The 22,512-nt window shown below is 44.3% G+C and overlaps 1 long non-coding RNA gene across 2 annotated transcripts; it reads right to left on the reverse strand.

Moving 5' to 3' along the window:
* Positions 1-6,614: 6,614 nt before the first annotated feature.
* LOC109750106 (uncharacterized) lies at positions 6,615-9,647 on the reverse strand. Of its 2 annotated transcripts, XR_002229820.3 has the most exons (5): positions 9,442-9,647; positions 9,118-9,359; positions 8,596-8,742; positions 8,430-8,503; positions 6,674-7,438 (listed from the first exon to the last, which is right to left on the reverse strand). It is a non-coding gene; the product is annotated as an uncharacterized lncRNA (long non-coding RNA). The 2 variants fall into 2 exon arrangements; XR_006665613.2 differs by having other exon boundaries at positions 6,615-7,438; positions 8,596-9,359.
* Positions 9,648-22,512: the final 12,865 nt, after the last annotated feature.

Consider the following 22,512-nt stretch of genomic DNA (forward strand, 5'->3'; position numbering starts at 1 on the left):
AATAAGCTTGTGCAATGTAATCTTTAAGATTATCTCCAAAGTACATGCAAACCGGCTGAAAAGAGTTTTACCGGAGATTATTTCTCATGAGCAATCCGCATTTGTACCTGGAAGATTAATCACGGATAACATCATAGCTGCTTACGAGTGCCTGCATTTTATGAAAAGGTCCAGAAGCAAAAATAACTCTCATTGTGCTTTGAAATTGGACATGATGAAAGCGTATGACCGTGTTGAATGGAGCTATCTGGAGGCTGTAATGCTGAAGCTGGGTTTTCATGCTAGCTGGGTGAATAAAATTATGTCTTGTTTGTCCACTGTCACTTTTTCTGTTCTCATTAATGGTGTGAAGATGGATGAATTCACACCATCTAGAGGCTTTCGACAAGGAGACCCAATATCCCCATACTTATTTTTGTTGGCAGCGGAAGGGTTGTCTTGCTTGCTGAGAGCCAGAAGTGAAAATGTGAATGTCAAAGGGGTGGTGGTGGCCCCTACTGCCCCCCCTGTGAACCACCTGTTATTTGCTGATGATTGTTTGTTGATGTTCAAGGCTAATGAGGAAGGGGCAATAATAATCAAAGATGCCATTAGCACCTATTGTGATGCTTCGGGCCAGAGGGTGAACTTGTTGAAGTCTAGCATTTTCTTCGGAAAAGGATGTCCATACAGTATGAGGATGAGTATAAAAAACATTCTAGACGTCCCAAATGAGTCTCTAGCTGAACGGTATCTTGGGTTACCGTCTGATGTTGGGAAGTCTAAGAATGGAGTTTTTAAGTACCTCAAAGATAGAGTATGGGCCAAGGTACAAGGGTGGATTGAGAAGTGCATGGCATCTGCTGGAAGAGAAGTACTCATAAAATCAGTGGCGCAAGCTATACCCAATTTCTCTATGTCCTGCTTTTTGCTTCCCAGAGGTTTGTGCCAACACATTGACATGATGCTACAAAAATCCTTTTGGGGCAGCAGGCACGGAGAGAGGAAGGTTGCTTGGGTTTCGTGGGAGACCCTAACCATGCCTAAGTATTTGGGAGGTTTGGGTTTTCGGGACACTCATGTTTTTAATCTTGCAATGTTAGCTAAACAATCATGGAGATTGTTGCAAGACCCAGAGTCTCTCAGTGCGAGAATCCTAAAGGCAGTGTATTTCCCTCACTCTGGTTTGCTTGAAGCAGAGGTTGGAAGCCATCCGTCTCAGATTTGGAGGGCGATATGCGAGGGCACCTCTGTTTTAAAGCTGGGTCTTATTCGAAGAATTGGCAACGGGCTCGGTACAAGTATTTGGAATGATAATTGGATCCCAAGGGATCACATGCTACGTGCACTGCATCCACGAAGTAATAGCCCGCCGGAGCTCGTCTCAGATCTTATCGATCCAACAAACAGAAGATGGGACAGGAATCGCTTGCGTGAACATCTTCAGGAGATTGATGTTCAGAGGGTTGTCAACATCCCACTAAGCTCTTATAACAGAATAGATGAGTGGGCTTGGCATTATGAGAGATCTGGATTGTTTTCTGTCGAATCAGCGTACAGACTTCTAATGGAAACAAAGAGAGTTCGAGAAAATTGGCTATATGAAGTTCCGGGGAATTCTGACATTGGAGGTAATATGCAGCAACGGAAGAAGCTATGGAATGTGAAGGTGCCAGCAAAGCTTCGTAATTTTGCTTGGCATTTAGCCAAGAATTCGGTTCCGACAGAAGCTGTTCGTTATAACCGAAATATGTCAGAATTGGATGTCTGTCCAATTTGTAATGCAGCTGAAGACACTTGGAAGCATGCTCTGGTTCAATGCCCCATGGCAAAGAGCGTTTGGTCTTTAGTCGATGATGAACTGGTGGAACACATGATAGCTTGCAATCACAGTGATGCTAAACTTTGGCTTATTGAGCTTCAGGAATGGATGGGGCATGAGTCCTTTGTGAAACTCATTGTTACCCTGTGGTCGATTTGGTGGGTTCGGAGAAAGGCTGTCCATGAAGAGCAATTTCAGTCTCCACTAACCACTTTTCTGTTCATCCAAAGATACATGCTAGATCTGCAGATTTTAAAGGATGAAACTCCTTTGCACGGACCCATGGTGAACGGTCAGAATCCTAAATGGATTGCTCCGCCTGCTGGGAGTGTTAAAATTCATGTCGATGCTGCTGTGGGCAGAAACAGCGACAGGGGAGCTTTGGCAGTAATCTGTCGAGACGAGGCTGGTGCTTACTTGGGCGCTTCTGCTATAACTTTTGAGGATTTGGTCGATCCAGAAATCCTAGAAGAAATGGCGAGCTTGGAGGCCTTATCTTTAGCTGCTGATTTGGGCTGTCAGCGAATTGTTGTTGCTACAGACTGTATGGCAACGATCACACATCTAAAGGGTGATTACAAGGGACCCTCAGCAGTAACGATCCAAGATATTAAGCAAAGGATGCAAGACTTCACGTCAGTTGATTACATCCATGAGAAGCGGGAGATGAATCTTGAAGCTCAGAAGCTTTCAAAAGCAGCGACTACTTTAGCTTTTGGCCGCCATATTTGGCTTTCTATCTTACCTGACATTATTTGTATCCCAGACCTTGTTGTTATTTAAGTTAAGTGGCTTTCACCCCTAAATAAAGACATATTGGGCGGACAAAAAATAAGACGAAAATGCGGGCAAACAGAACTAGATATGGGAGGACGACAGAAAACACATCGCCAGATCGGGGTTTTGCACGAAATTTACAGCGTGTATATCCAATGGTTAAGAACTTAGATGAGACATCCTTAAAAATATCTAGATGTGAGTAAGCAATTCCGTAACTGCAAATCTTTTTCTTTTTTGCGCGTGTGCGTGAGTTATATATGGCTTATATTAACTGCCAAACAATCAACACCTTTGATCACAGATTTTAATTAGAAACGTGCCGTTGGAAGCTTTCGCCAACATTATTAACTTTTTTGGCATCCGATGCCTGCAACTAACCTTTTTATTTTACATTTTGTTGACACAACTAACTTTTACTTTCACACGTTTGTGTATATGGATTTGCTAAAACTCAGCTAGCTATGTTTTGTATATGTCTCATTCACATCAATGACTGTTCGATCAGAAATGCACCAAGTTGCGTATTGTTTGTCTAGAGACATGAGGCGGAGACCTCCAAATCCGCGCTGAACGCGCCACCGAAGCTTCTTGGCGCCCGCATGTCTCCTTACCGGCCGCGGCCAAGCTCGTGCACAGCTTGCAAGCTGGATCGCCTGCTTTTAGTGGTTTTTTAATTAAAATTGTTCATAGATTTTAAGAAGTTCCGAGTTTAAAAAATAGTTCTTGAATTTGAAAAAAACATTGCGAACTTGAAAAAAAGTTGTGAATTTAAAATAGTTCATAAACGCAAAAAAAAGTTTTTAAGTTTGAAAAATGTTCAGGAATTTCCAAAAATTTGCATATTTTGAGGGAAAAAGTTCGCGAAATTGGGCCAAAAAAACACGATAATAATTGTGAATTTGGGAAAACTTCACAAATCTGAAAAAAGATCTTGGAATTAAAAAAATCACAGTTTTTAGTAAAATTTCGAAATAGAATAAGTTCACGAAGTTGAAAAAGTTCATGATATTTTTAAAAAAGTTCATGAATTGGCAACAAAATTTGAATTCTCAAAAGTTCACTCGTTTAAAAAATTGAAAATAAAAATGAGGAAGAAATAGGAAAAGGACCCAAAAAAGTTTAAAAAAACACAAAAACACGTGAAAAGAGACGAAACCAGGTACAAAAACAACCAGAAGCTTCCCAAAACCGGCCTGGAAGCTTCCCAACACGAGCACCCGAACTTCCGGTAAAAACCTCTTAAAGGGCCGGCTCACAGAACAATGATCGATGGAAGGCAGTGTGCGCCGTGTAGGGAAACGCCGACGCATAAGGCGCTGAATAGGATTCGGGCATGAGGCGCGGGAGCTCCTAAGTAGCGCCATAAGCGCCACTTGGAGGAACCGGCGCCCACGCGCACCTCCTTGATGAGTCCCCGGTTCAACCATCGCCTCTATGCTTGCTCCCGCTACGTTCGCTTGATCAACACACTTGCTCGCATTTTTTCGGTTTTGTTGTCCTGCTGGTACAAGAAAGAAAACGGCCGCTGGTTTTTGCGTTTTTAAACATGTTTGTGAAATGAAAAAACATAGATTTATTAAATATTCATGGTCTTAATAAAGTTCACAAAATCGATAAAAATCGAAAATCATGAATTATGAAAAAAGTTCATCAATTTTGAAAACAAATCGTCAATTTTGAAAAAACAATCGCAGATTTTGAATTTTCTGAAAAATGTTCATCAATTTGAAAAAATCCTCAAATTTGAAAATAAGTTCAACAATTTCTAAAAATGTTTATCAATCTGAAAAAAGTTCATAAATGTTTTATGTCCACGAACTTTTTAAATTTTTGAAAAAATCATGAATTTTAAAACAGTTCGTGCATTAAGTAAAAGAAAAAGAAACACAAAATGGAAAAAAGGCAGAAGAAGAAAAAACAAACAAACCGTTCCAAAAAAATGGTTTGCGAAGCTTCCAAAACCAAGGGATTCCGCGACCTGGAAAAAGAGTAAAAAAAAAAACATGTAGGCAGAAGTAACGAAATGTCCTAGTGGTTGTTGCGCTCTTCTTTAAACCATAAAAAAGGGAAAACGGGTCGGCCTAGCGCTACGGGAGGTGTGTGCATAACGCTCTGTTTAGAGGGAGCTCCTATTTCGCGCATGACATGCCTAGCATGCACCTGCTCCCCTCCCGCCCTATTAGGCCGGCCTATAAGATGGGTTGGGCGCCCCAGATATTTTATTACGTTTTTTTGTTTTTAATAGTTTTTTCTTATTTGATGAACAGTTTTTGAGCTTGATGAACTAAACTTTTATTCAAGAACGTTTTCTTTAAACAAACGGATGAACAATCTCTGAATTCAATGAACATTTTTTGAAAAATTGCTGAACAAATTTTGAATTTTATGAAAAAAATTAAAAAAAGATTGACAAATTTCGAACTTGATGAACAAATTTTACATTTTATGAACAATTTTTAAATTTTATTAAAAAAATTAAATTTCAGAACATTTTTTTACATTGTGGAACAACTTTTGAATCTGATGAACAAAATAATGTTCGCGAATTTTCAATATAAAATTCGAAAAAAATGAAGAAAAGAGAGAAAAAAAGGGGGAAAGAAAACAAAATAAAAAATAGAAAGGAAACAAAAAAGAAAAGAAAAACCAAAACAAAAAACAACAAGAAGAAAAACCCAGTCCAGTGAAGGTCCTAGAACCTTCTCAAAACAGGGTGAGAATGCACGTGAAAATCCCGGAAAAAAATGGGCTGGCCCTCTATGCGGAACGATCCAGCGGGGGGGGGGGGGGGGGGGGGGTCCGCACTAGCGCACTACACAGCGCCCTATGCCCTAAATAGGAGCCGCCCCATTTAGGATTTGCCATGAGGCACAGCTTGTTTCGGGCGCCCCTATATCTCGTCATCAGCGAGTTTAGCTTCCGACTTGCTGAAAGGAGAGTGAGATGGGCTGGCCGACACGCGCGGCAGGCCACAACCCCTTTTTTTTGTCTTTTTACTATTTTTCTTTTCCCGTTTTGCTTTATTTTTGTACTTTTCTTTATACTTTAAAGGACCGGACTAACTTTCGACTATTCTGATTTTAAACAACAGATCCGAACGCATCCTAGCCTAACTAAATCATGCGTCATGAGCACATGTGCATGTAGCCCCGCGTCACTAAACGAAAGCGAGAGCATGCAGCTGGGGCATGCAACGCATTGCCACATGCATGAAAACTAATATTAAATGGGACGATGCCAGCAAAAGACCGAAAGTGCTATTCTGTGCTCGAGCACAGATGCCCTCGATATCCCTCCCTCGTTCCCCTCGAGATCGGCAGAGCCCAATGTATTGGCCCAGGTATATACCACGTATTTATATTTTACCACAGGGCCGATGCCCCACTCTGACAGCAAGGCAGCATTACGCCGTTGGCCTCCGCTATAGCGGCTCGGAATTAGACAAGGCGATATGGGCCGTAACGACCCGATTCTGGACTAACGGGGACAGTCAGTTCCTTTCGAAAAGAAAAACGGGGACAACCAGTTCATTTACTGCTTCCAAACGTTGGCGCAATTGATCTTCCCTTCGCTCCAGTCGTCGTCTCTCTTCAACGCATCTGTATGTATGCACAGCAACGGATCAATGGAGGACAGGCATAGCAGAGCCTCCACTCTGCTGCCTTGTTTGTAACCCTGCCTCTGCTTTTCTGCTCGTGTTTGGAAATTCGAATCTAGTGGACACACATCGCGCGCGACCTTCTACCTCGCTACACTTGTCCGCTATGCAACCTACAATGTTAATAGCATTCATCTTCATGTATCGTCCAGCAAGCAAAACTACAGTGCAGTCAGTTCGCAGCAAACCGGATGAAGAACCTAGCCCAACGGTTGAATGGCATGACGGTTTGCACACCGCTAACTACTTCGTATTCAGCAGAATTAAGAAATTCCCTCCATCGACGTAAACGTGTTCAGTAATTAATAAATTCCTTCATTTCCAGGCAATTAAATATTCAGAAAGCACACCATAGATATTTATTTTGTACAAAAATAAACATTACCACTCACTCACCCTTGTGATGGTACTGGACACAAGAAAATTCAACCAAATAAGCATCACTAGCGCAAAGTTTTGTCATCACTTAAGAAAAACTTAAAAGCCTCAAACAATCAAACCATAAAGCCTACTATCAGGAGTGACACAGGACAGACATCACATCGATAGTTTGCAACTTAAGTTCACAATTACAACATCTTAACACTCAAGTAACACTTGTTCGACGACAGTGTTCTTTCCCAACTACCTCACATATCACGCAAGACTGCTGAAATTTCAGCAATCTCAGTGACAGGACCATGCTCACGTGTTGCATAGGCGTAGCTCGCCAACTCTGGCAGCTGTTTTGCCAATGCCCTTCTACACCACAGCTTTTGCATCGAACTGGCTTCCTAACCGGTTTTGGAACATCGCCGCCATCTGGGCATGTTGTCCTCTTCTGACCCTGCTGCCGACAAATCATACAGAACCTTGTTCTCTTGCATACATTATTTACATTTCCTTTTCCTTTTCATTTGTGCAACCACAGCATACATATTAAGATGTACTCACCGCGTACCCACAAACAATTTCTTGCATGCACTTCGTCGTCTCAACATTTAGTCAGACTATTTCTGTACCTAATGTGGAATCCCTTCTCCCAAGAGCACAGGTTGTAAAAGTGGTAGGCTTCTCCCAAAGTATCAAAACTTGTCTCCAACGTTGGCACTATGACATTGTCCCCTGGATTCTCCGTGAAACCTCGAATTGACTTCTCTAGCGCACTGATTCGATTGGGGCACGGCGCCCTTCCTGGTGCGGCAGCACCTATCCTCACCCTGCAGTGAATATCACCCATGTAAAAAGTTGTAGTTCTACAAAATATTTAAAACTGCTACAATCAAGTATCACCAAACGTGCCTATTCAGGTCTCATCCAGCTGCGCTCTGACATTTTCATATCGAACTGGCCGCCATAGTACAGCATTACATCAAACATGTTTTCCCCCTAAGCTATGGCCCTGTTATCATTCATTTACTATGTGTTTTCCTTTTGAATGCCCCACTCACAATTCAAGTACTTATGTGTACTTATGCTGCACGTTATAGCCTCATTGATTATGAATCTAGCAATCAAATTAAATCACACCTTATCAGGAACACTCAAACACAAGATAAAGCCCGATACAAATTAGTAAACCATGAATCACTTTCACAACAGTCAATCTATTCAAACAAATAACACCGTACTTATTATCTATGTTGAAAAACTGGCCGCAGTGCTTAATTACTCCCACCAATGTAAATATTTTGCGCACTACTCATTATCTATTATAATCACTTTTTGCAGCACTTCAACAATCTCAATGTACTAACAAAACCATTCTTTCTTAGAAGAGCACTACATCTGAGAATGTCACTATCTACTCAGGTTTACTCCGTAGTGTGGTCTCCTAATTACAATCAATCACAAGCATCAAAAATCATTTTCTTCATATTCGTGCCCTACACTGATGCACATCTTAGGGCATAATCACATTACTCCATTCACTTGATGTCTGCATTATTAAATTTCTTCCCTAGATGTATGTACTGGCTATTTGCAAATGCCACCGGCTTGTTATCTATGTTCGAAAACTAGCCCACAGTGCTTAATTACTCTCGACAATGTCAATATTTTGCACACTTCTCATTATCTATTATAATCACTTTTGCAACACTTTAGAATCTCTAATTTACTAACAAAACCATTGTCCCTTACAAGAGCACTACATTTGAAGATGTCACTAGCTTCTTAATCTTCGGATGGTTCTACTGAGTACTAACATACCTTCACGTCCAACCAAGAGCAGGGCACTCACAATGGCAGGACCGAGTATTCTCAATCCAGGCCTCTGCTGCACGCTGAAGAAAATACACAATTGCAATTTTAGCCACTTCAAAGTCAGCAGAACAGGACAGAGTTATATATAATTCAAATGGTACCAAGTACTCACCGCACAGCCGCGAACAATTCCCTGCATGCACTTCGTCCTCTCGACATTCAGCCTGCTTCTGCCATATCTAATACAAAATCCCTTCTCCCACGAGTAAAAGTTGTAGAAGTCTACATATGTCCAAATTATGTAGCCAAAGTGGACAATCTGGGAACAATGCTTTAGAATTTAACAAGCCTGTATACCCGATGCAAGTCTACAATCTGAACTATATAGTGACCAGTAGCTGGACGAACATATTAAGAAGCACATACAAGCTTATTTATTGGATTATTACCACATCCCCATTCAGTTACAGGAGAAATAATGTCTATCAGTACTGCAGAGCAAGCAGTTGCACGTCGATTACACATTCGATTTCTACGTGTACAATGTTTTTATGTCTATAATAATATGTGTACAATTTCAATTCTAAAATCTATAATCTCTAGTGAGCATTATCAGGACAAGCACGCCTGACCTACAATCACCAACTAACTTTTCCAGTGGGAGGCATGTCATTCAGACTCCTAAGTAGCATACCTTCACATCCACCCAGGAGCAGCCGGGTTCATCTCTTCTATCGATTGGTCGGATGCTTGTGGTGATTCTTGCCTTCCAGGACTCATCACCGCCCCCACCGCACAAATCTGACCATCCACAGTTAATCAGGGCGTCGGCGGCGGCGGCTGCTAAACGCCCACAGTGGCGGTGAGTGGATAATGCAGCAGCTCCATCATAATTTCACTGTCGTTCACTTCCTCCAGCACCTTGACTCTGCAGATCTATAGGTCGCGGGGTGGATTTGATATTAGGAGGGGGGTCCAAACCAAATTTACATCAGGTCTAAGAGATTAAGTGCGGAACCTTCGAATCGGCTCCATCAAAAACTCCATTTTGACGAACAACGGCAAAGCTTCGCCTCCCCTCGCCGGCTCTGCACAACGCGGCGACTGACGGTACTCGCACAGGTGCAGCAGATTGAGGTAGGAGACGAGCCCACCCACGCACCATCCTGGCATTTACGACGACTGCAGCCCGAGTTAAATTGGAAGTATACGTTTCTTGATCGATGGATCGGGAAAACTGAAGACGTCATGAGCCACGGCCCACCAGTCATCCGTTGACGGTGACCCTCACTCCGTTACTATTCTACCCCACCCTCCAGAAGTCGGTCGTTTCGTATTTCACCGTTTCCTTATTTTCTATCCAACCGGTCCCAGGTGCAGTTATTACAGGCGACGAATCCCAACTTAACACCCGACCGCCCAGATAACGTGCACACATGTGCTCGTGCGCATAAACTCCGTGTCTGCAAAAGACTCTCTTTATTCCAAAACTTCAAAATGTTTTGTTACTCCAACCGTTGGTTGGATTGAAAAAATGGTTTGACATATAAAAAATCGTCGCAGCGAGACCTTTGAAACTAGATCACATATTGATATGTTTCGACAACTTTTTTTGTTGTCAAAAGTTACCACACATTGTACAAGTAAGCTACCACGCATGCATAGGTTATGTTACCACATTGTTTAGAGGCCACCAGGGTTAGTTTAACAACCTCTCTTCCCACATTCGAAACTTACCCACGGTGGTTGTACATGGATTATCGGGGCTACGATGTACGATGTGCATATTATCATACTACTTTCAAAAAAGTTACCAAAGGTGTGTTTCTCAACACAACCACCCCCACCCCCACCCCTCGCGGGGGTATTTGTACATAAGTTATGTGGTATTTACACATAGCTTACCGGGTATATATTTTCAACAAAAAAATTCCCTGATTAAAGTTACCACCGTTTTTGTACCTAAGTTATTAGGTCCATGGTGCGTATATTCCCACGGTGTGAATGAGCTGAAGACCTCGTAGTAGCATGGGTGAGCTGTCGAGCGAAAGCTACGCGCTTTGGTGCCAACGGCGGCGACGCCCGGAGCATTGCTAATTTGCCATCTTCTTGAAGAAGTTGTTGTGGTTCTCCTATCCATGTCAAGACTTCGGGTGAATACCCCTTCCATTTCGGACTTGACAGCGGGGGTACTTGGCGTCGTTCTCCCTCTTGAGGGCGTTATTGGCAGCCTATGTGTGCTAGGGCGTGGCATGGCGTTGTACTTTGACTTCCCTTTGTTCTCTTTCGATAGCGTAGTCGCGCTCCTGATATATAAGGATCCACTCTGTAAGAGGCCTACCTCTCTATCATATAATCCCTCCGTTTCTAAATATAAGTTACTCTAGAGATTTCAACACGGGCTACATACGAATGTATGTAGATCGTACTCCCTCCGTCCCAAAATAAGTGTCTCAACTTTGTACTAACTTTGCTAAAGTTAGTACAAAGTTGAGACACTTATTTTGAGACGGAGGGAGTATTTTAAAGGCTAGATTCACTCATTTTGCTTCATACGTAGTTCATACTAAAATGTCTAAAAAGACTTATATTTAGGAACAGAGGGAGTATCTTTCAGCCGTGTACTTTGTTTGATGCTTTATCTATAAAGCGGGACGAGAGCCTGCTTGTTGCGGACATTTTTCTTTTTCTAAATGGGGACATCGCCATTTTTGCTTGCCGAAGAGCTTTGCAGCAGTTCATGTTCATGGTTGTCGAATGATGGTTCACATCAAGTTCGTACTCCGCCATGGCCGGGCTCAAGCCGCCGTCTCCGCTATGGCTCCGGCACCGGCCCCTGCCGGTTTGCCTCGCTGCCGCAGCACACCTCCGCCACGTCGCCGCGGCCTGTCTGAGTCGCCGGCCCTGTTTCTGCCGCGAGCCGCTCGCCGCAACAGCCGCGCCAAGCTGGCCTCGGCCTGCGCCTCGCCCGCAAGTCTGCTCACTAGGCACCACCGCCAGCGTGTCACCTCACCCGCGGCTGCGCCACTTCGGCCTCGAGCCGCCCTTTCCGTCACTGCGACCCACCGCGCGGACCTCCTGCGTAGCTCTGCTGCGATTCAAGTCACCACCTGCGCTGGATTATACCCGGTCTCGCATCTGCTACTCCGAGTCGTTCTCACCGACGGACCTAAGTTGCCTCAACATCCATTATCGAGGTATCGCGTTGAGTCGCCGCAGCCATCGCGGCCTTGAAAACATTGCTGCTCCGTCCCGAGTCGCTACTGCTGCTATGGCCAAATCGCATCACTGCGGGTCATGCAAGTCACCACTTCCGTCGGATTCCTTCTGCGCCAGCTTCCGATTCGTCATCGCCAAAGTCATTGGGGTTCGACTCGGGCTCTGCCGCTGACCTGCCGGTGTGCCCTTGCTGCTGTCCTCCGGCGCCATTTCACTTCTGCTGTTTTTTCTTCGACGACCCGCCACCCGACTTAATTATAGCGGGAGACCTGCAAGGCTGCCGCCACAATTCACCACGCCGGCTTACCCCAAGGACTTGCTCCATTTTAAACGGCCGCGCCCCGTGAACTTATCAGCCTTCGCGCCCTTCTCCATGAACTGGATTGAGCGGCCGCCGGGTCGTTCCCGTCGTCCTCACGGGCCTCACCTCCTCCAGGCCATCCTGCGAGGACTGGACGTTCGCCGGCCTTGCGCCGCTGAGCCGCCATCACCGGCGCACCGAGCTATTGCGGCGGCCCGCCTTGAAGAGGCGCGCCTTGATTTCACTCCTCCAAACCGCCGCCGGTTCGATCGCGCCTCACCTCCTCTAGGTCGCCATCACCAACCCGCAGCCGCGCCTCACCAACCGGCCGCCGGTTCGATCGTGCCTCACCTCCTCCTCCTGCTGCTGCTACATACGCCGCAAGATGCTGCCATGACTCGCCCCTGCCTTGCGCGGCCTTTGCGGCAAAACCGCCGCCGGACGATCCGCCTTGCGCCGCCCTTGCTGGAGCGGCCTCGAACCGCCGCTGCTCTAATCCGCCGTGCCTGCCGGCGCCCGTACCTGTTGAGTCGCCGCGCTTCAGCCCCCAACCCGCCGGTGTCTCTCCGACCTGCCGCCGGTCGATCAGCCGCGCCGGTCCCGCTTTTAAACAGTCCGCGCTACCTCGCGGGCAGCTTCGGCCGCTGCTGTGAATCGCCGAGACCACCGTGGTCCTGCCTTCCGCTGGCATCTGTTGACCCGCCGCAGTCACCTCCGCCGCGGCTGCTGTACTTTCCTTTTGTTACGACACAGTTTGGAGTCAGACAAAGAGGGTTTTCAAATCCTATCTCTAAAATTGAACTGGCTGGACATTTCTGGCAGATATACTGGAGATACTTAGGGATTGCCAATTGATGCCTTCTCATTGTCATGGTGTTGTTCTTCAAGGATGCAATCAAACATATTCAAGCAAGCAACAAAATCTGAAGGGGATAATAGTGAGGAGCGTCTGCTCCCTACATGGCTCCTGCATGTCCTATCTACGAGCGTTGGTTCATGGAAGATACAAAACCAGGGAAAAGGCTGCTCCTATGACGGGCAGTATAATTTTTGGCAGTGACAGATCTTTCTCTCTGGCAGTTACTATGGGAGTAAGGACAACGATTCAAGTTATAACAGTACATGGACACTGAAACACCACGAGGAGGGTCGCATCAACACCCGTGGTTTGGAAACCCACTCAGCATGTTTACTAGCACGATTAGTACTAGTTATTTGTACGCTTGGCGCAGTTTCCAAGAAGGACCATCATCCATCATGTGAAGGATTTGGCTGCCGGTGGACAACAAGTAGAAGTCAAAACTGCAAAGTACTATAGGATTGCACCTGTACCCGGTTCACTGTATTTTAAGGGAAATAAGAAGCGGCAGTAGGAGTTATCAGCATCAGTCAAAAAATGTGCAAGGGTTTGAACCGCTCAGCCCGGTTTTAAGAATGACTGCACTGACCAAGTCACACATCAGGAAAGATGGGGTGTTGAAAGGAAAGGACCTGGGAGTTTTTTGGCTTCTTCGGCGTATCGTACTGCTGTTCCACGTTCGAGTCAAAGGCTCCAAGTCCCGAAATAGTTTTCTGCTGCCAATCTACCAGAACGCTACGGACTGGGTAACTCCAACCACACACGTGCCTCGTGCAGAACAGGAAATCATCAGCATACTGATACGGAAGCGGTCTGTTGGTACTGTTTACATACCAAAGGCCGCACCAGAATACATCCAACATTATCTAGTACTGGTATCCGCGTTCATCTGGAAAATAAATAAGGTGCTATCTGTTCTCAGTATTTTTAGCATGTATTAATACTTCTGAGAACAATTACTCTGCCTTTTAATGTATTTTACGCAGGATAAAGTCCATTACGAAAGTGACGTCATGCCATGGAAATAAGGCTCACACCGGTTTGAAATGTTACGACCGTCTCTCGTGACCACACCGGCTTATAACGCCGCGGCCGTCTCTCGCGACACCGCCGTCTTCAAACATTATGGCTGACTTCTACGTCTACATCGACATATGCAATTGAGTCATCATCCGTGCCTGCGATTGCCTCGCCCATCCATGCCGGCTTACATTGCCGCGGCCGGCTCATCTGCCTGCTGTCGCAGCCGACTCGGTCGTGATTGATTTCAGCTTCACCGTGGTGATGATCAACTCCGCGGTGGATATTTTCTGGCCTAACATATCAGGTGAAATCCATCCAGTATATTTTTATATTATATATTACTTTCTTTAAAAGAGCAATTACTCCGGCTTGCAAAGTTATCTAATGCAGGACCCTAAACCGCCATATTGGTGCAAATTTGAAGGCCGTTAGAAAATTTCCGGCTTAAAAAGAAAGATTCCGGTTTAAAATCCGGCTCAAGGGAAAGTTGTCTCCCACAAAGCTTTGAAGCTCTCAATATCCGGTTTAAGAATTTCCGGTTCAAAAGAATAATCTCTCGCAAGTTCGAGTTCTCAGAAAAATTAAAGGTTGCCAAAGAGGACTTGCTGCCATGATGCGCGGTGCAAACATGGGTATCATGCCTTATTGGCTTATCATATTGTTGATACAGCTGGGACTACCCTATTATTACGGCTATCAAGCCAATATTATCATAATAGCACAGCTCTGGTTACTTCGGTAATCCGGCTATCAAGCCAATATTATCATAAGGGGCCGAAGAGAGTCTGCTGCACAACACAGCTCAAACATAGGTGCCCCTTGAGCACAGCTCACAATATCACTTGGGGGCTTGGTCGTATTCGAACCATAGCTACACCTCTTGATCGGCGTAAGGCCACCAGGGAAATCACTTGGGGGCTTGGTCGTATTCGAACCATTGCTACACCTCTTGATCGGCGTAAGACCACCAGGGAAATCACTTGGGGCCAAAGAGAGTGTTGCAAAAGCACAACTCAAACATAGGCACCCACTGAGCACAGCTCAAAATATTACCTGGGGGCTCTTTTTGCACATCAACAAAGAGTTTCAATGACCCTTGTAATAGGTTATCAAGCCAGGCTTGGAAGACAGGTGTATTCACCTAAAACCCCAGGTTAACCTGCCTTCATCAAGTAAGTCACTCTGCCCAGGTAATCCTGGTATGACCCGCCGAACGTTTGGCAAGTCAATCTTATACAGACCCTGAACTTGTCAAAGTTAAAACAACGATTGGTTAATGTGAGGTCCATCTTAAAAGGCTTTGTAAAATGGTTTAACTCAATGGACTAGCAGCCCATGAAAAGCCTCGATTTTAGGCCTGGCAGCCCATAAAAAGCCTCGACTACAAGTTTTGATATGTTTTTATTTGTCAAAGTTTTTTCTCCTTTGATAAGGTTTTATGATAAACCGGCGTCTATTGACCCGGCCTGACTATAAGTCGCCGGTATAACATAAACCGGTGTTTATTAACCCGGTCTGGCTTTCGACTATAAGTCGCCAGTATGAGATAAGATCATTATCCGGTGTTTATTAACCCGGTCTGACTTTGGACGTTAAGTCGCCAGTATATATTGGGATTGCGCCATTTGAATCATGCGCTTATATATCATTGGAGTATATCATTCAAATCTTTAATAGCCAACATGGCTGGATTTTTACTATGGTTATCAATAACCAATATTACGATTGAGATTTTCAAAGTCGCTTTAAGTGCAATGGCTATTATTTTATCAAAGGATATGATTTATTCTACAATGGAAGGAATAGTCCCGAGTCGCTACAGGATTACAACCCGGTACTAGGGGCTACATTATTCAAGTTGAGATTACATCAAATATGCAAGTCCCATGTCACTGCCAGCATGCACCATGACACTTGGGGGCTAATGCAAAGTCATTTTTTGGCTCACTTTATTGAAGATCCGACTCATCACATTGTAATGAGCCGGCCCTTGGGGGCTACCAATTGCTCCTGTCAATAATTCAAGGTACATGAGTTCAATCCATTATATTGAAAAAGTCTACTATTCGGTTGGTAGAGTACAAAGCTCTTAACCCTGTGGACGTGGGTTCACGCCCCATGGTGGAGATTACATCATATGATGTTATTATCAATGAATTATATACAAAGTCCCAGCTCAGTATTATCTTGCTGAGCCGGCCCTTGGGGGCTACACGTTGCTGCTCAAGTCTACATGATCATATTTATAAAGTCCCTGCTCATTATTGCATAATGACCCGGCCCTTGGGGGCTACACTGGTTGAAGTTTTTATGAGCATAAGGCAATTACGAGTCCCAGGTTGCTGCAAGCATGACAACCCGGCACTTGGGGGCTACAGGTGATATGCATATAAGGGAGGAATAACTTCAAATTCTCAATTTTGAGCAAATCAGGTATTATATTATTATCGGAGAAATCTGCAAAGTTTATTACCCGGCGTCATCATAAGATTAACCCGGCATCAGCAACAATTACATGACCCGGCATCATTTTTTTATAACCCGGTAATTTTGGCAATCATAAATCGGCAAGATCTGCATCTTTAAGCCGGCTGAATATCAGTTGAATATTTCAAGACCAATATTTTTGTCAAGTCAGAGCATTGAAGGCCGACTCAAATGGATTATTTCTTATAATATTTCTCTACAAGAGCCAACGTCAGCAAATTGGTTATGAAGCTGGCCTATTGACCCAGATTTTTTAGAAGAAGTGCCTGGATTTTTTGCATGGGCAAGGTTTGGACATATCTGTTAAAGGAGATTTGCTATAAGATCTTAAGTATGCATCCAGGAGGAAATGACAAGGACTTAAAGATGATCAGGTGCCGGTTCAGGAAAATATTTAACCCGGAGCACAACCTATCAAGTTTGTTCTTGTGTTTATTTTACAGGATCAGTTTAACATGGATAAATCCAAATTAAACTGGTGGCTAATTTCGGGGATATAGCCCGCGGTATGACCCGGCCGGACTTGGTGGTTTACTTGAGACCCGGTTTACACTTGGCGATTCACTGGCGACCAGCCCTGACCAGACGGTTTACAAGCAACCTACCTGAACAGTATGACTCACTGGTAACCAGGCGGGCGGGACAGACGGATGACAAGGCCCAAGGCCCAGAAGGCCGGTTTATGTTAATGGCGGGCTGGTTTATGAGGAAAGCACAAGGAATATTCTCCTACAAAGGAAGCAAGACTAGGACTCCACTTGTAATAGAGTAATCCTAATCCAACTAGGACTAGTCATGTAAACCGCCCCTGCAACATATATAAGGAGGGGCAGGGCACTCCAAGAGGGACAAGTAAGAAGAAACAATCTCTAGGGCTAGACACAAAGAGCCGACTTACCGGCGACTCCCTCATGATGATAATGAGACCTAGCCACAAACAGCATGTAGGGTTGTTACCGGATGATGTTTCCCGGGGCCCAAAGCTGTCTAAACACTTGTCTTGTGTTGCATCTCTCGATTCCGCTCAACCCCTCTCAAGCTACTGAAGGAAATATGCCCTAGAGGCAATAATAAAGTTATTATTTATTTCCTTATTTCATGATAAATGTTTATTATTCATGCTAGAATTGTATTAACCGGAAACTTGATACATGTGTGAATACATAGACAAAAAGAGTGTCACTAGTATGTCTCTACTTGACTAGCTCGTTGAATCAAAGATAAGTTTCCTAGCCATAGACATGAGCTGTCACTTGATTAACGGGATCACATCATTAGGCGAATGATGTGATTGACCTGACCCATTCTGTTAGCTTAGCACACAATCGTTTAGTATTCTGCTATTGCTTTCTTCATGACTTATACATGTTCCTATGACTATGAGATTATGCAACTCCCGTTTACCGGAGGAACACTTTGTGTGCTACCAAACGTCACAACGTAACTGGGTGATTATAAAGGTGCTCTACAGGTGTCTCGGAAGGTACTTGTTGGGTTGGCGTATTTCGAGATTAGGATTTGTCACTCCGATTGTCGGAGAGGTATCTCTGGGCCCACTCGGTAATGCACATCACTATAAGCCTTGCAAGCATTGTAACTAATGAGTTAGTTGCGGGATGATGTATTACGGAACGAGTAAAGAGACTTGCCTGTAACGAGATTGAACTAGGTATTGAGATACCGACGATCGAATCTCGGGCAAGTAACATACCGATGACAAAGGGAACAACGTATGTTGTTATGCGGTTTGACCGATAAAGATCTTCATAGAATATGTGGGAGCCAATATGAGCATCCAGGTTACGCTATTGGTTATTGACCGGAGATGTGTCTCGGTCATGTCTACATTGTTCTCGAACCCGTAGGGTCCGCATGCTTAAAGTTTCGAAGACGGTTATGTTATGAGTTTATGTGTTTTGATGTACCGAAGGTAGTTCGGAGTCCCGGATGAGATCGGGGACATGACGAGGAGTCTCGAAATGGTCGAGACGTAAAGATAGATATATTGGACGACTATATTCGGACATCGGAAAGGTTCCGAGTGATTCGGGTAGTTTTCGGAGTACCGGAGAGTTACGGGAATTGGCCGGGGAGTATATGGGCCTTATTGGGCTTTAGGGGAAAGAGAGAGGAGAGGCTGCGTGCCCCCCAAGGCCTAGTCCAAATTGGACTAGGGGGAGGGGCTGCGCCCCCTCCTTCCTTCTCTTCTCTTTCCCCTTTCCTTGACTCCTACTCCTACTACTTGGAAGGGGGAATTCTACTCCCGGTGGGAGTAGGACTCCTCCTAGGGCGCGCCATAGAGAGGGCCGGCCCTCCCCCTCCTCCACTCCTTTATATACGAGGAGGGGGGCACCCCTTGGAGACACAACAATTGATTGTTTGATCTTTTAGCCGTGTGCGGTGCCCCCTCCACCATAGTCCACCTCGATAATACTGTAGCGGTGCTTAGGCGAAGCCCTGCGTCGGTAGAACATCATCATCGTCACCACGCCGTCGTGCTGACGAAACTCTCCCTCAACACTCGGCTAGATCGGAGTTCGAGGGACGTCATCGGGCTGAACGTGTGCTGTACTCGGAGGTGCCGTGCGTTTGGTACTTGATCAGTCGGATCGTGAAGACGTACGACTACATCAACCGCGTTGTGCTAAGGCTTCCGCTTTCGGTCTATGAGGGTACGTGGACAAACACTCTCCCCTCTCGTTGCTATGCATCACCATGATCTTGCGTGTGCGTAGGAAATTTTTGAAATTACTACGTTTCCCAAGAGTGGCATCCGAGCCTGGTTTTATGCGTAGATGTCATATGCACGAGTAGAACACAAGTGAGTTGTGGGTGATATAAGTCATACTGCTTACCAGCATGTCATACTTTGGTTCGGCAGTACTGTTGGATGAAGCGGCCCGGACCGACATTACGCGTACGCTTACGCGAGACTGGTTCTACCGACGTGCTTTGCACACAGGTGGCTGGCGGGTGTCAGTTTCTCCAACTTTAGTTGAACCGAGTGTGGCTACGCCCGGTCCTTGCGAAGGTTAAAACATCACCAACTTGACAAACTATCGTTGTGGTTTTGATGCATAGGTAAGAACGGTTCTTGCTAAGCCCGTAGCAGCCACGTAAAAATTGCAACAACAAAGTAGAGGACGTCTAACTTGTTTTTGCAGGGCATGTTGTGATGTGATATGGTCAAGACATGATGCTAAATTTTATTGTATGAGATGATCATGTTTTGTAACCGAGTTATCGGCAACTGGCAGGAGCCATATGGTTGTCGCTTTATTGTATGCAATGCAATCGCCCTATAATGCTTTACTTTATCACTAAGCGGTAGCGATAGTCGTAGAAGCATAAGATTGGCAAGACGACAACGATGCTACGATGAAGATCAAGGTGTCGCGCCGGTGACGATGGTGATCATGACGGTGCTTCGGAGATGGAGATCACAAGCACAAGATGATGATGGCCATATCATATCACTTATATAATTGCATGTGATGTTTATCTTTTATGCATCTTATCTTGCTTTGATTGACGGTAGCATTATAAGATGATCCCTCACTAAATTATCAAAGTATAAGTGTTCTCCCTGAGTATGCACCGTTGCGAAAGTTCTTCATGCTGAGACACCACGTGATGATCAGGTGTGATACGCTCTACGTTCAAATACAACGGGTGCAAAACAGTTGCACACACGGAATACTCAGGTTAAGCTTGACGAGCCTAGCATATAACAGATATGGCCTCGGAACACGGAGACCGAAAGGTCAAGCGTGAATCATATAGTAGATATGATCAACATAGTGATGTTCACCGTTGAAACTACTCCATCTCACGTGATGATCGGGAATGGTTTAGTTGATATGGATCACGTGATCACTTAGAGGATTAGAGGGATGTCTATCTAAGTGGGAGTTCTTAAGTAATTTGATTAATTGAACTTTAATTTATTATGAACTTAGTCCTGATAGTATTAGCATATCTATGTTGTAGATCAATAGCTCGCGTTGTTGCTTCCCTATTTTATTTTTGATATGTTCCTAGAGAAAACTAAGTTGAAAGATGTTAGTAGCAATGATGCGGATTGGATCCGTGATCTGAGGATTATCCTCATTGCTGCACAGAAGAATTGTGTTCTTGATGCACCTCTAGGCGACAGACCTATTGCAGGAGCAGATGCAGACGTTATGAACGTTTTGACAAAAGCTCAGTATGATGACTACTTGATAGTTAAGTGCACCATGCTTTACGGCTTAGAACCGGGACTTCAAAAATGTTTTGAATGCCACAGAGCATATAAGATGTTCCAAGAGTTGAAATTGGTATTTCATACTCATGCCCGTGTCGAGAGGTATGAGACCTCTGACATTACTTTGCCTACAAGATGGAGGAGAATAGCTCAACCAGTGAGCATGTGCTCAGATTGTCTGGGTACTACAATTGCTTGAATCAAGTGGGAGTTAATCTTCCAGATAAGATAGTAATTGACAGAATTCTCTAGTCACCATCACCAAGTTAGTAGAACTTTGTGATGAACTATAGTATGCAAGGGATGACGAAAGTAATTCCCGAGCTCTTCGCAATGCTGAAATCGACGAAGGTAGAAATCAAGAAAGAGCATCAAGTGTTGATGGTTAAAAAGACCACTAGTTTCAAGTAAAGGGACAAAGGGAAGAAAGGGGAACTTCAAGAAGAACGGCAAGCAAGTTGCTGCTCAAGTGAAAAAGCCCAAGTCTAGACCTAAGCCTGAAACTGAGTGCTCCTACTGCAAAGGGACTGATCACTGGAAGCGGTACTGCCCCAAATATTTGGTGGATAAGAAGGATGGCAAAGTGAACAAAGCTATATTTGATATACATGTTATTGACGTGTACTTTACTAGTGTTTATAGCAACCCCTCGGGATTTGGTACTGGTTCAGTTGCTAAGAGTAGTAACTCGAAACGGGAGTTGCAGAATGAACAGAGACTAGTTAAGGGTGAAGTGACGATGTGTATTGGAAGTGGTTCCAAGATTGATATGATCATCATCACACACTCCCTATACTTTCGGGATTAGTGTTGAACCTAAAATAAATGTTATTTAGTGTTTGCGTTGAAGCATGAATATGATTAGGTCATATTTATTGCAATACGGTTATTCATGTAAGTTAGAGAATAATTGTTGTTCTGTTTACACGAATAAAACCTTCTATGGTCATACACCCAATGAAAATGGTTTGTTGGATCTCGAACGTGGTGATACACATTTTCATAATATTGAAGCCAAAAGATGCAAAGTTAATAATGATAGTGCAACTTATTTGTGGCACTGCCGTTTAGGTCATATTGGTGTAAAGCGCATGAAGAAACTCCATGCTGATGGACTTTTGGAATCACTTGATTATGAATCATTTGATGCTTGCGAACCATGCCTCATGGGCAAGATGACTAAGACTCCGTTCTCCGAAACAATGGAGTGAGCGACTGACTTATTGGAAATAATACATACTGATGTATAAGATCCGATGAGTGTTGAGGCTCGCGGCGGGTATCATTATTTTCTGACCTTCACAGATGATTTGAGCAGATATGGGTATATCTACTTGATGAAACATAAGTCTGAAACATTTGAAAAGTTCAAAGAATTTCAGAGTGAAGTGGAAAATCATCGTGACAAGAAAACGAAGTTTCTACGATTTGATCGCGGAGACGAATATTTGAGTTACGAGTTTGGCCTTCAGTTAAAACAATGTGAAATAGTTTCACTACTCACGCCACCTGGAACACCACAATGTAATGGTGTGTCCGAACGTCGTAACCGTACTTTATTAGATATGGTGCGATCTATGATGTCTCTTACCGATCTACCACTATCGTTTTGGGGGTTTATGCATTAGAGACAGATACATTCACGTTAAATAGGGCACCATCTAAATCCGTGGAGATGACACCGTATGAACTGTGGTTTGGCGAGAAACCTAAGCTACCGTTTCTTAAAGTTTGGGGCTACGATGCTTATGTGAAAAAGTTTCAACTTGATAAGCTTGAACCCAAATCGGAGAAGTGCTTCTTCATAGGATACCCAAAATATTCGGTACACCTTCTATCACAGATCCGAAGGCAAGATCTTTGTTGCTAAGAATGGATCCTTTCTAGAGAAGGAGTTTCTCTCGAAAGAAGTGAGTAGGAGGAAAGTAGAACTTGATGAGGTAACTATACCTGC

The sequence above is a fragment of the Aegilops tauschii genome, chromosome 6 (genome assembly GCF_002575655.3).
Source record: "Aegilops tauschii subsp. strangulata cultivar AL8/78 chromosome 6, Aet v6.0, whole genome shotgun sequence".
Lineage (NCBI taxonomy): Eukaryota > Viridiplantae > Streptophyta > Magnoliopsida > Poales > Poaceae > Aegilops > Aegilops tauschii.